Raw genomic sequence first — 18,232 nt, forward strand, 5'->3', positions numbered from 1 at the left:
CTAGAGATACAACAACTGTTAAAAATGGCTTCATTCTCTCAGTCCCTGGCTATACCTTAGTCATATCTTACAGATGTTGCTTCTGTCCCATTGCCTATTTTCTTAGTCTTCATCTTCTTGGACATCTTGATGTTGGGTAAGGAAACATTTTTATAATACTCATACTTTTGGGTTTCTTCTCTGATTGAAGCCTTGTTTTTCTCCTCTGATGAAAAACATTTTCTCCTCCCCTAAATGGGCACTACTTCTCAATATTCCCTTGAGGGAAAAAGGGAACTAGTATCTCTACCATTCCTAAAACACCCACCCCTGCAATAAACTAAGAATGCATGTATCTAGGTGCACAGTCTCTAATGAAACCACACCTCAGGCCAGCATGTGGGGCTTTGAGTTCATCTATACCCCATCGGTGTATGTTCATTTTCTAAATCCATAGACCCTGGATCACCACCTATTTGTTCAGTATCCCAAGCTATTGATTCTGTACGCAGTCCTCCTCTATAAGTGGTCCCAATCCTTCAAAGTAAAGATAAGAGTGGGGAGGATCTTCTGAGTTTAAAGGCTACCTAGATTACTCTGAATTCCAAAGAGAGTATTGACAAAGGGAGCATCCATGTTTTCCCAACTCTACATTTCTAATATTTGAAGTGAAGAGTGATGCATGAGAACCCTAAGTAAGAAAATCTGGTTACACAAATACATGATGGATTACTTAACATTACAGTGACTAAAATCTTCCCATTCAGGAGAAGCAAGAAGACAAGACAGAAACTCTCCCATAGCCCACATGTTCTGTCAACACATTTAGGAATGTAGGTCATATTCTTGACCTATGAATGGCAGTTTTTTATGTGGAAAACTCCATCCAAACTTTCCTTCATTCCTTCTCCAAAGGTGCAACTAAATATGCCTTATGTTGCTATTGCTCAAATACAGTTCTTTTCTATTTGCATGAAGTTTTTCTCTTTGTAATCTCATTACTCCAAAGGAGGATTGATGTACCATGACCGAAACAATGAGGAGTAGAATGTAGCAGGCTTGACCCAGACTCTAATTATCAGACAGAAATAACACTGAAATCTTGCTAAGCCACTCTTCTGTAGTTAAAATAATCCATACTACCCCACATCTTTGCCTCTTTATTGTCTTCACAACCCCCCACCATCCCCTGATCTGTACCCCCTGCCTTATCTCTGTCTTGTTGATCTGCACCAATTTCTTCAAATCTTTCTTCTTCCACTAGATAAATGTGATACCTTTCCATCTCCCTATTGCCTGTATTCCTCACTTACAAATAGTTCTCTTTCACCTGTAGTAATTTTGTATCTTATTCTATGTCTTTGTCCTTATCTGTCATAATTATTTTATTTTTTATTATTTTTTATTATTTTTAATGTTTCAAGTTCTATTTAAATTTTAATTAGTGGGGGCACCTGGATGGCTCAATTGGTTAAGCATCTGATGCTTGATCTCAGCTCAGGTCATGATCTCACAAGCTCATGAGTTTGAGCCCCACATTGGGGTATACATTGTCTGTGTGGAGCCTGCTTGGGATTCTCTCTCTCCCTGTCTCTCTGTCCCTCCCAGGCTCATTTTCTCTCTCTCTCTCTCTCTCTCTCTCTCTCTCTTTCTCTCTCTCTCAGAATAAATAAACTAAAAAATAAAATAAATTAAATACATTTTTTAGTGATTTGTTACTTACCTCTAACACCCAGTGCTCATCTCAAGTGCCCTCCTTAATACTTATCACTCATCACATTCTATTCCTAAATTATACTCATTTAATACGAAATTTATATCTTGAAATATAAAACATGTGAGAAGCAAATGTGTGCTTTACCCTCAAATGTGTTTTTAAAATGAGTAATTATACTCAGTCATTCAGTGCTTTGAGAACATTTTCAAATTGAATAAAACAAATTTTAATTTGAATAAAACAAAGTCAGTCAAACTAGATACAGACTTCTGGCTCACATTAGCTTTTGGTTTATGCCGGTCTGTAATTGTGATTCTTTGTGTGCAATTGGATGTCATCCAGTTTGGGATGCCCAAATGCACTGGTATTCTCGGCCACTACTGTTCTCTTCCATGAAAGTAATTTTCTATATCCCCACTATAATTAAGCACAAAGCATTTCATGTAAATTTGGAGGAAATTTTCATTTCATTCAGCTCAGATGAAGTTAGAGACTACCATTCTAACAAACACAGAATTAAGTAGGGCTTTCTAACTATTGAGATAGAGAAATGGCCAGTAGCTTTTCTAGAAAATACTATGGCTAAATGTACTGATGGGACTATTTCACAATAACCAGGAAAGTATGACCAGGGCTAAATATTTCAACATATGGATGAAGATTCAAAAAGTATATAAACAATCCGCAGTTTTTCTTCTCTGCCTACGGATTTCATAAAGCTATTTTTATTAAATTTTCCAAAAATAATGGTTTCATAAAAAGAGATTTTAATAATGATACCTTATAATCAGACAATGTGACTTTATCCAGCCTGTGAACTGGCAAAAAATTCAAACCAGCTTGTTAAAAGACTTCTAAATAATAATAAAAAAAAAAATAATAATAATAATAATAATAATAAAAACAGGGAAAGTAAATACCTTACATCAAAAAAAATTATATTTTTATCTTAGACTTGGGAGGACTTGGGTATGACTTTCAGATTAAATGTGAAGGGAAAAAAATGGAGAATAATGGAATAAATAGTCCAGTTGACAGGGTTTTTTTTTCTTTTTCTTACTAAATATTTTTTTTATGTTCTCTGGATGGTCCTTATAATGTTGTTTAATAATTTTTTTTCAAAAAAAGTTTAAATCTATTAACTACTAAATAAATATGTCCAGAAATTTTGCTTATTTCTAATATAATGCCTTGTATTTTTATGCAGGCATAAAAAATCTAATGGATATTTTTCTCTGGTATTAATAGGGAAATATTTTCTTTAACATTAGAATTATTTAGAAATAGCCATTATCGTAACTTTAAGGAATATTAAATAATAAAATCATAGCCAGATAGAGAAATTAATTATTATTATCCAGTTATATAAATTCTAAATTTGGTATAGAATTATTTAGTGGTTTGTTTAAGGACTTAGAAAGATGAAAAGTAAATTGAAGGGGCAAAATTTATATTCAAATAATTACTAACATCAACGTTTACCTTTCTTTCCTATATTCAATAAAATTTAAGATTACTTTTGAAATGTTTTAAATATCCTTCATTTGGTAGCAATATCTTATAGGGAATTCTGAATGGTTTTCATACCTGAATCCTACTCTACCCCATTCCATCTTCCCAGTTTTCTAGCTTAGAGGTCTGTGCACATGAAGATCAATCACTAAATTAAACATGAAAGTTTATTTGCTCTTTGGCAAACAGCTGCTCATTCAGCATTGGAGCACAGTAGTATATATTTGGCATAGTAGTCCTCCTTATCCATGGTTCTACTTTTCATGGTTTCAGTCACCCACATTCAATTGTGGTCAGAAGTCAGAGTATCTGCATCATTCACCTCACTTCATCCCATCACATAAGACAGTTCATCATTTCACATCATCACAAGAAGGGTAAATGCAGTACATAAGATATTTTGAGAGAGAGGGAGAGACCACATTCACAACTTTTATTACAGTACATTATTAAAATTATTCTATTTTATCATTAGTCATTGTTAATCTTTTACTGTGCCTAATTTATAGATTACACTTTATCATATGTATGTGTAGGAAAGTCTTAGTATATAGAGCGTTTGGTACTGTCTGCAGTTTCAGGCATTCACAGGGAGTCTTGCTATCCCACAGATAAGGGAAGATTTCTGTAGTTTGCTTTGAACATGTGTTTCAGAACTGAAAGCAAAAGTGAGTACCTATCTCTTTCCGAGGAGTGCCCATATAAAAAGGATTAATGAAGGTAGAAATACCAAACTCAAGCCAGTTTCGAACTTACCTATTTTTAGATATCCTCTGACCTTTTAATTCAAATTTGTGGTGATCAGAAAATAAACTATGTATGATTTCAATACTTTAGAGTGTATTGACACTTGTTTTATGTGTAGTGTGTGCTGTATTTTGTTTTATACTTAATGTGCTCTTACAAAGAATATGTATCCTCAATAATTATTTTTTCATTTTATTGTAAAAATGTATGTTGCAGTTGAATGGTAGTGTTTCATAATATTAATTACTATTATCATTAGTTTAAGGTTAATATTAATTACTATTATCATTAGGTTAACCTAAGATGTTAGGTTAAGATGATGTCCAAATCTTTTGTATTATTGATTATATACACATATATGTGTATGCATCTATTTTGTATATGTATACTTAGGTATACATGTACAAATGTGTGTGTATGTATGTGAACCTGTGGGCTCTATCAACTACTGATTATGAAATTTATAACTGTAATTATAGGTTTGTATTTTTATACTTTTAGATATGTTAATATAAGCCTTAAGTACTTTGGGAGTTTTGTTATTAAATACATACATATACATATTGAGGATTATTTTGTCCTACTGAATTAAACTTTTTACTATGATGAAACATTCTCTTTTGTGTCTTATATTGTATCTTACCTTTAATTATACTATTTCTAATATTAATTTAACCACTCCAGCTTTCTTAGGATTAGCATTTGTGTGATACATCTTTTCTTGTCATTTGACTTTTAAGTCACTTTATGTTTGTATTTCATCTGCTGGAAACACTACATATTTAATATCTAATCAAGATGTCAGCTTTTAATTTAAATGTTTACCTTGATTACACTAATGTGTTATCAATACAGTGAGGTTTTGGTATGTTATCTTCCTATTTACTTTGAAATGTTACATTCTCTTTGTTTATTTTTTCTACCTTCATTTGAATACACTGAATAATTCTAGTGTTTCCTTTTATGTCTTCTATTGTTTTTTTTAGCTGTATCTATTTTATTTTTATCATTGCCATTTTTATTATTTTAATTGCTAGTCTTTGCTCTAGGCATTACAGCACAAATCCTTAATTTATTACTGTCTCTTTTCATAATATTTTAATGTTTATTTATTTTGAAAGAGAGAGAAAGAAAGAGAGAGAGAGAGCATGAATGGGGAAGGGCAGAGACAGAGAAGGAGAGGATCCCAAGCAGGCTTCGCACTGTCAGCTCAGAGCCTGACACAGGGTTCAAACTCGGGAACTGTGAGATCATGACCTGAGCCAAGCTCAAGAGCTGGTCTTTTACCAGAGCCACCCAGCTGCCCCATTACTGGCTGTCTTAAATAAACATATCTTCTCTGAAGGATTAAGTAATCAATCCCAATTATTATGTGGTTTATATTTTTCCAATATTGACTTTGGAATCTGTGTATAGCTACTAGCTCATATTAAGTGAATGTATTCAATAACCTAAAACTCAGTTGAAAAAAATCTCTTCTAAAGAAATTACTTATGCTGTTATTATCAGCTTTTTCTATACTCTGGGAAAACCTAATTGAGGCCATTGACTTTTCCCAAGTCTGTGCCTTCTACAGCACAATGAGAACAACAATCTGTGTCCATAAAATCTTTATGAAGACAATTATTTCCTCATATTTTAATTTCTTGAACTCTGTTTTTTACTATAGCACTCAAGTGGTAGTACATGACTTTGTATTCAATAGATGGTTTAATTTTCTACCTTTGTCAGACAGGGAAACAAAATAAAGTAAACAAATTTTGTTAGATATTGTTCAGTATTAAGAGATGCTGTTAAATCTTCCTGATTTGTAGGTATGTTTCAGAGAAATCCTGTGTTGAGCTAAATCTTCTGTGGCTCTAGAAGTCTATTTTCCTTAGTCTCCAAGGGAAGGATACCTGTCTTTACTTTCTTCAGTCCATAAGTACTTCCTAATGGAAGGGAAGAATTTTCTATTTATACCCATTTTGTGTTCTCTGATAGATAATGTGACACTGAAATGTGATTCTTTCCTTAATACACAATGCCTTTTGTTTCAATAAAGCCAAACTAGACCCACTGTCTATGCAAATGTTTCGTAGTGCCTTTGTTCACAATAGTAGCTCTTGTTCTTGTTTACTTAACACTTGATCTTAAAACAAATTACATATGGCAGAGACTTCTTGCGGTAGCGATATCTCTTTCTAATAGGAATTTCTTTCTTTTTAAAAATCAGATTTTTGGGGCTACCATTGCATTGAGAGTAACTGTTTGTCAAAGACAGTGCAGCAGTGTCAGAGAAAAGGAACTAACCAAGTGATAAGAATGAGCAAATGTGCCCCTCCTACTTATCCTCCAGTTAACTAAAGTTATCTAGCCTTCATCCATGGCTGTAACAGGGTCATATTATTTTACAGAAAAAAAGTACAGAAGTGATGGCTGACCCACATCTCAAACAAAATCCTCTTTATCTTCAATTGCCAGCAGCATGAAATAGAAAAAAAAGGAATAGATACATAAGCTATTCTAATGGCTCAGATAATGTAGAAGTCCACTTATTACAATTAATGTAGATGTATTCTTTCTCTCAAATGTATCACTAAACATGGAGCCATGCTGAGTTAATTTCCAGCTTTCCTTTTATGTTTTTAAATTAGAAAAAGACAGGTGATATTGGTGGAGGAAAAGAAAGAGGACAAAAGAAAAGAACATTAAGCCTTTTCAGAGCTCCCTGTTTTCCCTTTTTCCCAAAAAATATTAGTTTGAAAAAGTTGACAATATATAATTTTTACACAAGTTCATCCTTTCTCTTGCAGAATCACAGATATACAAAAATAGCTCGAAGTGGAAATTAAATCTCCCAACAATACAAAAACTTGAGTATTTGGAAAACACTTAATTTGGGTAGTAGTAAGAGTAGGAAAAAAAAAAAGAAAGAAAGAAAGTAAACATGCTCAGAGAGTCTGGGTCAAGCCCTTTGCAATTTCATGCTGTAGGGAATATGACCAACCTATAATAATGATATAAATTGTCAATTAAGGAGAAAAATGGGTCATGGTCTCTATGTGATACCATAGTAGAAGTTGGATAAAAAAGAGAATTAAAGAGTTTTCTTCAGAGACATGCCTATACCTTCAAAACAATGTCACTCAAACTCTGTATTTCAGGCCTTTCGTTATAAAAACTACTAACTTTGAGAATAGACTATTCTTTACTACATTACTAATTCTTTTTTATCTTGAAAAATCATGAAATGTATTGGAAATACATCCAAATATGAAGAATTTGCTGATTATTTGTGCCATTAATACTTCTGTGGCAAAAACCCAGATTCTTTTCACTAATAGCACAGAAAAGTAATGTAACCTAATGTAATGGAAGAGGGGTGTGGCCCCATGATCATAAATGATCTTACTGTAAGATAGACACACTCATACACACACACACATTCAGGAAAATGCACAAAAGTGTCTTTGAGTTCAAGGTCTTAATTAGCTTCTAAACATTGCAGGTTCCACAAGAGAATGAGGTTTAAGGAAGTAGTTGTGTCACCCTGTTTACCCCAACTCCTCCTTTGCTATTAGGCCTTTAACCTCAAGGAGTTGCTGCCTTCATAAAGCTGCTTTCTGGAGAGGTCTTCAAGAAATCAAATTTCCCTTTCTCTGACCTTTCCATTCCTCTTTTAAATCTCCATTTTTCTCTCCTTTGAGATAATCTCTTCTAAACAATTAAATATGAGGGATGCCTGGGTGGCTCAGTTGGTTAAGCATCCAACTTCGCCTCAGGTCATGATCTCACAATTTGTGAGTGTGAGCCCCACTTTAGGCTCTGTGTTAACAGGTCAGAGCTTGAAGCCAGCTTCAGATTCTGTGTCTCCCTCTCTCTCTGCCTCTCTCCTCCTCATGTTCTGCCTCTCTCTCAAAAATAAACATTTAAAAAAGTTTTTTTAAATAATAATTAAATATGGTTTGTCATTCATTTGCTTCTGTTTTCAATCCTTTCAATTCCATTCTAGTATTGTGATGCTACAGTTGAACTCTATTTTTTTTCTAGTTCCCATGCTCAGAAAACCTCAGATGTTTCCTCTGTTTTCTTTTCTTTATCCTGGTTTTGATATATTGGACTCCAGGAAATAGAAGGATGAGAAAGCCACCATATCTGTGCTTGAATCTGTATAACCATAATCTCTCTTTGTGATGGCCCTAGTGGAATGGAGTATCAAAATTACCATCAGTCAGCTGTTCCCCATTGGGAAGAGGCAAAAAATTTAATAAAAAAAGTTCCATAGAGTGGTGCCATCTTACATATTGATGGGAAATATATTATCAGCATAGAAATGTGACTCAGAACAAGAAGATATAAAGTCTTTGTAGGTAACTAGTTGAATCAGGCAATTTTTTTTTTCATTTGAAAGAATATTTAACTTAATAAATACACTCTTTGTACCTACTAGGTAAAAATCAGTTTATAAGAAACTGGAGATTTCTTATAAGAAATCTGTGGCCAGTTATGACATTCTTTTTGTTTTATGTTTATTCCACACAAAGATTCATTACTTAATTTACTCTTGAGATAGCCAGGAAATTTGAAATATTTAATTTATTGGTGTGGTAAATAAATAATGGTATTTATTACCATATATCCAAATTATAAATTAAATAAAGGTGAATAGCACATGAATGAGAACATTTAAATCAGAATTATAGGTACATCACAGCTACATCTTTATAGGAAGTCAAACTGGGGTCAGAAATGTGCTAGTTAACTATAAATTTAAAATGCGACAAGAACAGTGTGATTCAAAACAGGAGAGATGCTTATAGAGACAAAAATCATGATGGTTGAAAGTCTTGGAGCAGGTTACAGTGAATTCAAGTCTTGACTCTGACACTGTCTATCTGTGTCACTTTGAGAAGATCATTTAACTGCTTAGTGATTTCGTTTTATTTGCCTGTACAATGGTGATTATAATAGTACCTACCTTCAGGGTTGTTACAGAGGTTTAAGCTGCTTAGACTAATTCTTCTTTCTTAGTAAGTGCCAGGCTGCTAATATATCAAGTTATAATATCCCGACACTTTCTTTTCTGCAAAGAAATGTTGTCACTCCAGAGACTATCATTATTGAGTACATGGGCCAGGAAATTTCTTCCTTAATAGTGTTGGAGACCTAGTGCTAACTTGGGGCTTCGCAGATTCATTTTACTAGCTTCACTTCCTGCCACCTCATTCACTTCACAGTATTCAGAGAAGCAAAAACACAATAATTAGGTTTCGGTTAAGTAAGTTGCCATCCCATTTCAGTTCTACTTTTCTGAGATTTTACCCAGGAGACTGGAATGATGCTTTGGGTATTTTCAAAATTGTCAGTTTCAGATTTACATATAACAATTGCATTTACTCTTGAAGTATGCAGTTAATGCCCATTAAATTTGGATTTAAACCTGAATTGGGAAACCCTACTCTCATTGATTGCAAGTTTTTGAATTCTTCTTTCTTTTCCTAGAATGAACTATATTACCTTAACAATAAACCTAAACCTTTAGTGATTTTAGTTTTTATATTTTGATTTTGCTTGCTTAACTGATGGTAAAGTATTACAATGATAGATTTGAGGGGCTTATAAATTAAGTCCAAGATAATACACACATTGGAAACTGGCATTTATTACTCTTTTAATGGCCTGATCAATACAACAAATATTGTCCATTAATAACTAGATGGATCCTGCATTGCAGAATTTGTGTTGATGGCATCATTATGGCTGTTAATTTTCAATGATTTTATTTATTCAAAATATGTCCAGGGAACCATGGGAGAAATTTTATTATTGATTTGATATAATTTAGTTTTTTTATTTTTTAAGTGTCAGTATTCTGTATTAGGTTTATAGTTCCTGCAAATGCATTTTCCACTCATAGTTACTATGAATGACTTATTCTTTGTGTCTTACTTGGTAATATATGTGAACAAGAAAATAAGATGTTCTTGATTTCTTTCTCCCATGATACAGAAACCAGGTAAATATAAAATGAAACAGTCAAAACCTGTGAATGAATCCTCAAATGACCAGTAGAAATAAAATACAATTGACTTTGAAACAATGTAGGGGTTAGGGGTGCCAACCCCTATATACCTGAAAATCTGCATATAACTTTTTGACTCCCCCCAAAACTTAACTGCTTAACTTCTATTGTCCAGAAGGCCTTACGAAAGCATGAACAGTTAACACATATTTTGTATATGTATTGTATACTGTATTCTTACCATAAAAGTAAGCCAGAGGAAAAAATGTTAAGAGAATCATAAGGCTGTTCAAGGGTTAGCTGTACTCTAACATGATGATTCCATGGCCTCTTGTGCAATCTCTCTAGTGGAGCCTCCAAGGCACTGAGTTCCTACCACATCAGACATGTAATCTAATCTAATTCTCATAAGACTCTTCAGGACACTGAGAGAGGCTACAGATATGATGGAAAGAATTGGCACAACTATAGATGCTTCTTGACTCTTACAATCACTCATTATAAAATAACTTTGTTTCAAATGAACTTCACAATCACAATCTCTTTGTTCAGTTACTTAAGTAGTTCATTCATCCTTCATAAGTAGCATTTGTGTGCTTTGTAAATTTACCTTCTTGAAGATATATATTACTTTGTCAGTGAAAAAAGTCATAACCACATTCCTGAGAAAAATTTAAAGCAGTGTATTTGTTGAATGTTGATATTAGTATTTCTGTTTAAATAGTTTTTAATTTATCTAAAGTGATAACAAAAGCTTTACCATTAGTAATATAAAATTTGTAATTTTAATATAAAATTTACACTTTAGAATTTAAGCTATGTAAGAAAAAATAATATGGACAATAGTCCATAGTGTCAACAAGTTTTAATGATTTCATTTCTCACTTTTAGTTACTAGTTCTTCTTTCTTTTTAGAAATAGTTTGGGGGTTCCTGGGTGGGTCAATCAGTTTAAGTGTGTGGCTCTTGTATTCAGCTCAGGGTGTGATCTCACAGTTCAAGAGCTCAAGCCCAGCATCTGGTTCTGTACTGACAGCATGGAGCTTACTTGAGACTCTCTGTTTCCCTCTCTCGCTCTGCCCCATGCTCTCACTCTCTCTCTTTCAAAACAATAAACTAAAAAAAAAAAAAGAAGACGGGCTCCTGGGTGGCAGAGTTGGTTAAGCGGCCGACTTCAGCTCAGGTCATGATCTCACGGTCTGTGGGTTCGAGCCCCGCGTCGGGCTTTGTGCTGACAGCTCAGAGCCTGGAGCCTGTTTCAGATTCTGTGTCTCCCTCTCTCTGACCCTCCCCGGTTCATGCTCTGTCTCTCTCTGTCTCAAAAATAAATAAATGTTAAAAAAAATTTTTTTTTTAAATAAAAAAAAGATAAATAGTTTGGAAATTAAAGAAAGTAAAGGATTAAATGGAGTAAATTTTGTTATAGCAGATGAAAGAATAATATATGGTGTAGATATATGAAAGTTCCCGGGAGGACCTCAGAAATGACCTAGTAACTCCATAATCTCTCAGATAAAGTGTAATGAGACATCAGAGCAGATTTATCAGCCTCTCCAAAAACATCACTGTATTTTAACTCCCATCTCCTCATCCTAATGCTATATACTGTGTTTTGCCTTTTAGGCAAATTACTAGTGCTCTATATTTAAGTCTTGTTTTTTTATTGTAGTCATTTCAAGATGTGGGTATTTTAAAATACCACACATGGAAAGCTTGAAGATTTCATAAATGAAAGATACTTTCTTCTGTTGGAATTTATTTTAGAAGTAATGTGTGCATTACATTATTTTTTTGAAGTTTATTTATTTTTGAGAGAGAGAGAGAGAGAGAGGGAGAGAGAGAGAGAGAGAGTGTGCAAGCAGAGGAGGGGCAGAGAGAGAGAGAGAATCCCAAACGTGTGGGACGTGAACCCATGAAACATGAGATCATGACCTGAGCTAAAACCAAGAGTTGGCTCTTAACCTACTGAGCCACTCAGGTGCCCCTGCATTACATTATTTTTTGGATACCTTACCTATGGTTTCTAAATCATCTAAATTATTTGTGTGTGTGTATGTGCATCCAGAAAATTTCCTGGACAGATATCAAAGAAAGAAAGAAAAATACCATAGAACTTAAATATATGTAGTAAGAACTTTAATAGAAGAAAAAGGAGAGAGGATCAGAAACATACGAAAGCTGAATAATGTTTGTTTGTTTATAATTGAGGTATAATTGAAATACAATATCCTATTAATTTCAGGTGTACATCATAGTGATTCAATATTTTATACATTACAAAATAATCCCCACAATAAGAATAGTTACCATTTGTCACCATATAGTTATTACAATATTAATGACTATATTCTGTAAACTGTATATTACATTACCATGACTAACCTATTATATAATTGAAAATTTGTGCCTCTTTTTTAAATTATTTTTTTAATGCTTATTCATTTTTGAGAGAGAGAGAGAGAGAGAGAAAGGGACAGAGTGTGAGCAGGGGAGAGGCAGAGAGAGGAGACACAGAATCTAAAGCAGGCTTCAGGCTCTAAGCTGTCAGCACACAGCCCAACACGGGTCTTGAACCCACAAACTGTGGGATCATGACCTGAGACAAAGTCACTGGCTTAAATGACTGAGCTACCCAGGTGCCCCAAGAAGTTTGGGCTTCTTTAATCTCCTTTACCTATTTTGCCCGTCCCCCAATCCTTCCTGCTTTTGGTAACGAATAGTGTGTTTCCTGTGTCTGTGGGTCTGTTTCTGTTGTTTTGTTTGTTCATTTGTTCTGTTTTTTAGATTCCATGTATCTGTGAAATCATTAGGTGTTTATCTTTCTCTGTCTGACTTATTTCACTTACATAATACTCTCTGACTCCACCAATGTTATCACAGATGGCAAGATTTCATTCTTTTTTTATGGGGGAGTGATATTTAATATATATATATTAAACTTATTTTTATCCATTCTTCTATAGATGAACAATTTGGTTACTTTAATATCTTCGCTATTGTAAATAATGTTGCAGTGAACCTGGGGGTACATATATCTCTTGGGATTGTTGTTTTGTTTTTTCAGATAGAAACCTGGAAGTGGAATTGCTGGATCACACGATAGTTCTATTTTTAACTTTTTGAGAAAACTTCATACTGTTTTTCATGGTGGTTGCATCAATTTACAGTCTCATGAACAGTGTATGAGGTTTACCTTTTTCCATATCCTCATCAACACTTATTATTTTTGACTTTTCAATAATAGCCAATCTTATAGGTGTGACATGATAATTCATTGTAGTTTTGATGTGCATTTCCCTGGTGATTAGTGATATTTAACATCTTTTCATGTGCCTGTTGGCCATCTCTATGTCTTTGGAAAATTACCTGTTCAAGTCCTCTGCCCATTTTCTAATTGGGTTATTTTTTTTGTTTTGTTTTTGATATTAAGTTGTATAAGTTCTTTATATATTTTAGATGTTAACCCTTTATCAGATGTATGATTTGCAAATATTTTGTCCCATCCAGTAGGTACAGTTTTCATTTTGTTTAGGTTTCTTGTGCTGTGCAAAAGCTTTTTACTTTGATGTAATCCCATATGGTTATCTTAGCTTTTGTTGCCCTTGCCTGAGGAGACTGGTCCAAAAAATATTATCAAAGAGCTTACTACCTGTTTCCTTCTAGGGGTTTTATGATTTGAGGTTTTACATTCAAATATTTAATCCATTTTTAAATGTATTTTTGTATATAGTATAAGGTAATGGTTCAGTTTCATTCTTTTGCACATAGCTGTCCAGTTTTCCCAGCACCATTTATTAAACAGACTATATTTTCCCCCATTATATGCCTTGCCTTATTTTTCATAGATTAATTGACCATATATGTGCAGGATTTTTTTCTGAGCTTTCTGTTCTGTTCCACTGATGTGTATGTTTCTTTTGTTCCAGTACCTTTCTATTTTGACTATTGTATATTGTAGTATAGTTTGAAAGCAGGGAATGTGATATCTCCTGCTTTGTTCTTTCTCAAGATTGTGGTGACCTTTTTTATATCCTCTTTTTAATTTAGCTTTTGGGGTTTTCTTGGCAAAGAAAAAAAGCTAGAACAACTTTTTCTTGCAGGTAGATAGAAAGATTTAGATTTTTTTTTTTGGAAGGATTTAGATTCTTATCCTGAGTCTTATAAACTATATGACATTGGGAAAGTTACTTCAACTCTCTGAGCCATGGACTCCTCATCTGTTTAAATAAACAGAAATAGAATGTAGTAATGTGGATTAGCTATGATAATATGACACAAAGACATAGAACATAATGTCAGTAATAAGTATTCAATAAACTTAGGTATATATGAAATCTGAACAATATGGATGTGTTTAGCAAACCTTGATTCTCAGGTGCTTAGAGCCATTCAAAAATGGTTTCAACATACATGATATATAAAAGCATTTGTATTTACTGAAAAGTGTATCTATGTATTGAAAGCTAAATATTCATACAAAATGTAATTATCATCACCAGGAGTCTATATGAGTATCTCAATTTAATTTTAACTTAGAGAATTTACCTGAGAGATAATTTTTGAAACATAATGTGTTGATCCAATTAAATTCTGCTTGCATAAGATTAAACTCGACTGTCACTGGCATTAGCTCTTTTCACCTTTCTTTTCAGTTTGAAAGAACTGTTTCCAGAGTGATACCGATGTCCTCTACTTTGTTTCTGGTCCAGATATCTGAGAGAAATATTTTATTAGTTTTGAAATACTCTGTTTTCATTTTTTTATGAGTCTCTTGTTTTGTGAAAAAGTAGGATAAAATTTTATTTTTATTTTATTTTATTATTTTTTTTAGTTTCAAGTTTTTATTCTAATTCCAGTTAGTTAACATACAGTGTAATATTAGTTTCAGGTGTAGAATTTAGTGATTCATTACTTGCATGCAATACTCAGTGCTCATCACAAGTGCCCTACTTAATAATACCTATCATCTATTTAATCCATCCCCCCAACCCCCACCTCCACCCACTTCCCCTCCAGGCAAATCTCAGTTTGTACTCTGTAGTTAAGAGTCTCTTTTATGGTACTTATTCTTGATATAATAACTTCTTGATAAAACGTAATTATGAAGCAGGTTAAATGTCCATTTTTACAACTATTTAATAGTAGAAGAGTACTGGACACAATATTTACTTTGTACATCCTCTTCCAAAATGAACATGCCTTGAAGCTTTATGAAACAGTTATGACATTTATTTCAAATTTCTTCAAATAAAGATTCATTTAAATGTTACATGTTTAGGTATCTGAATGCACTTTCATTATTTTAGATTCTCTATAAGAACTGTCTTTATAATGAGGAGCCATTAAATAATTCACTAATTTTTACTTACTCGCATGAATTGATTTTCATGACTAATCTGTTAGATTAAAAATAAAATTGTTATACTCTGGTAGAAATATGCCATATATTCTCATGTGCCATATATGCTCATGACTAAAAGTAATTTTGGATGCCTTTTTTGTCTCTTATTAATATTATCACATTAATGAAATTCAAGAAACAATTAGTATAAATCTTAAAATACTGTGATTTATGTTCAATTTATACTTTATATCTGAAATTATTATGTTTAAGCAATAAACAACATATTTTTATGTTTATTATCTAATATACATAAGATGTACTAGACATGTAATCAATATATAATACAATTATGATATAATTCATATAGTAAAATTTTAATAAGTTGATTACTGGTAATAATATATTAGCTTATATGTAAGTAATATATTTTATATATTGATTATTATAAACTACATTATTAATATATTAACTAATAGAGAAAAAATTAACATGTATACAGTTTTATATGTTGTGTATATAATATACATTAGATGTGTAATTATAACATGTCTGTGTATATTTTGTATATATTCATTAAGATATTCAGCCATTCTTACTTCTTACCCATAATATTGCTTTTATCTGAATATGGCAAATAATATATCATATCATATTTAAGTATATTTTCTTTATAACTTAAGACTGTTTGTTATTTCTCTGGATTTTAGTATTTCCAAATTTAATGTAAATAACATATTTTATAATACTTCTCAGTGGAGCACTGTGTATGACAAGATAGACCCTCATACACAGTTCTGTCTTAAACATGACATCCTGCTCATGGTGGGATGTGTTGATATATTATTTACTTTTACATTATGCCTGTATTTCTTTATTGGAAGTACAACCATGTACTTTAGGTATATTTGGCCTAATAATAATCTGCAATGATTGATAAAAACCAAATGTAAAAATTCGAATTTTATTGTGCAAATTTAGAAAATGAATATCTATATGCTGTTAAGATGAGCCTTTCTGTGAGAAATAATAATCATGTATATTTTAGCAAACTTATGTTTGGCTCTAAAAATAATTTAAACATACTTTCAAAAATTATATTTTAATTGATATTCTTTTAAGACATTTGTATCATCTTTGAGATCATTCAACTGACATTTTGAAAATGAAGAAGCAGGTTGATGGAGGAGACAAGAATTCCATGGACTAATATGAGATTCTCAGAGCTATCCTCTAGATTGAGGGTAGAGTAAGATCAGATGGCCAAGATATTTTTGTGATTGATGGAAAGACCAGTAATCAGAGACACATTTAATAATTTATTTTTCTTATCTCTGATGCAGAAAATGGTCTAATCTATCTAATGACAAGTTCAATTAGAGTCAACATCTGTTTGACCTTAAGATATATTCCTGGAGTGAACAAATAGTAAAGGCTTCAGGATATGTGGCAAGCATTATATCTTGGTGTGAAAAGACCTTGTATAAGGACTTGTTTTCTCTATTATTTTCAAAATATGTAAAGAGAGGTGGAAAAGATGAAAGCGCCATTATATTGATTAACCAACATTATATTGATTATTTTGATTAATCAACATTATATTGATTGTTAACTATAAATAAGAAATGCATGCAATTTAAAATTCAGTGTATACATTAAAATGCCAAGAAATAAATGTTAAAGTTCTGTTGTAATAAAGCGGACAAAGTTTTGGCATTTACACTCCACAAAGAACACTTTAATACTGACAAGAAGAAAATAACTAAATCCAATAGAAAATTGGGCAGGGTACACGAAGAGGAATTTGACTGTACAGCAAACCCAAATAGCCAACAGGAAAATGGAATCATATTCAAATTTACTGATAATAGGGGTGGAAATTAGAGCAACAGCGATATATATATATATATATATATATACTTCTGTATAATACCTTGTTTTGGCAGGAGTGAAAGGAGAGGTGTTGCTGGGTGAAGGGTGAAGAGTTAGTAGCTGTTTTAGAAAGCAATGTGGAAAATATAATTAATAATAAAACAACCCTTCATTTCCATTCCAGACAATGTAATTTATAGCAAGTTGTTATTTTTTAAACTAGAATACATACATAGAATTTATTGAAACCTTTTTTTCATAAAGTCAAAAACAGAGTCAATAAGGGAAAAGTTGATAAAATATGCTACTTCTATTCCTTGGACTATTACAATCATTAAGCAGACTGGTTTATTACTAGTCATTATTATTAATAGGACAGTTGGGAGTATTTCCATAATGTATTGCTGGATGAGAAAAGCAAGCCCTAAAAAAAGTGTGTTTTACATGCTATTTTTGGAAAAGCTAAGGGAATATCTAAGAAATATGTTTTTATGTTTACCTTTGAACACAGCAAAAGATGGTATACAAACACAGCAAATGATATCAAGAACATAGCTGAGGTTACAATATCATTCTGTTTCCTAATATTGTGAGGGAGGAGATAGAAAGAGAAAGTTGAATGGATCCATTCTGGATTATGTTGTGCCCTCCTTTTTAAAATTTTATATACCATATGACTTTCCTTTTATGTTTTCCTGTGTGGCATTACTAGTGTTCAGAAATAGTATTTGTTCTTCTGGAAACTTGACTCTGAATATATTCTTGGAGTGAATAATAGAGGAAAATGTTGTGGTCTCAAACACTTCTTAAGTCAGAACTTTAATGAGAAATGGAATTAACCTTGAACCTCTTTATTTAGATTTTAAGAGTACACATTAAAGTGTTTAAGTTTAGATTATTTTTTCTACCTTATTCTTGGAAAAATATTATGTCAACACAAAAACTAGCTGTATCATTTTTAACTAAGTATCATTTTAAACTAAGTGACCAGTCAGAAAATAGTTGCTAATTAATTGTTAGATTGAACTTATTATGTTGACTCCACAGTTGACTCTGGCAAT

At 32.4% G+C, this 18,232-nt stretch overlaps 1 long non-coding RNA gene across 1 annotated transcript in view; it reads left to right on the top strand.

Moving 5' to 3' along the window:
* Nucleotides 1–18,232, top strand: part of LOC122231038 — an 80,457-nt gene that overhangs the window by 36,204 nt on the left and 26,021 nt on the right. The window lies entirely within an intron of this gene.

This window comes from Panthera tigris, chromosome A1 (genome assembly GCF_018350195.1).
Source record: "Panthera tigris isolate Pti1 chromosome A1, P.tigris_Pti1_mat1.1, whole genome shotgun sequence".
NCBI lineage: Eukaryota > Metazoa > Chordata > Mammalia > Carnivora > Felidae > Panthera > Panthera tigris.